The 203-nt window shown below is 25.6% G+C and overlaps 1 protein-coding gene across 4 annotated transcripts in view; it reads left to right on the top strand.

Annotated features, from left to right (window-relative positions):
- Nucleotides 1-203, top strand: part of LOC107664246 (ralBP1-associated Eps domain-containing protein 2-like) — a 65,374-nt gene that overhangs the window by 526 nt on the left and 64,645 nt on the right. The window lies entirely within an intron of this gene.

Below are 203 nucleotides of genomic sequence, written 5' to 3'. Positions count from 1 at the left end.
TTACGGTAGGAAATTTACAAAATATCTTCATGGAACATGATCTTTACTTAATATCCTATAATGAATTTTGGCATAAAAGAAAAATCAATAATTTTTAGTGTTACTTATGACTGCTTTTGTGGTCTAGGGTCACAAATGTTACAAGAATTGAACTATAGTTTTTAATATAATCCTTTACATTACACATCTTAGATAAAATAATC

The sequence above is a fragment of the Sinocyclocheilus anshuiensis genome, unplaced genomic scaffold (assembly GCF_001515605.1).
Source record: "Sinocyclocheilus anshuiensis isolate Anshui unplaced genomic scaffold, SAMN03320099.WGS_v1.1 scaffold67, whole genome shotgun sequence".
NCBI classification, from domain to species: Eukaryota; Metazoa; Chordata; class Actinopteri; order Cypriniformes; family Cyprinidae; genus Sinocyclocheilus; species Sinocyclocheilus anshuiensis.
This window is presented reverse-complemented; position numbering and strand designations above follow the sequence as displayed.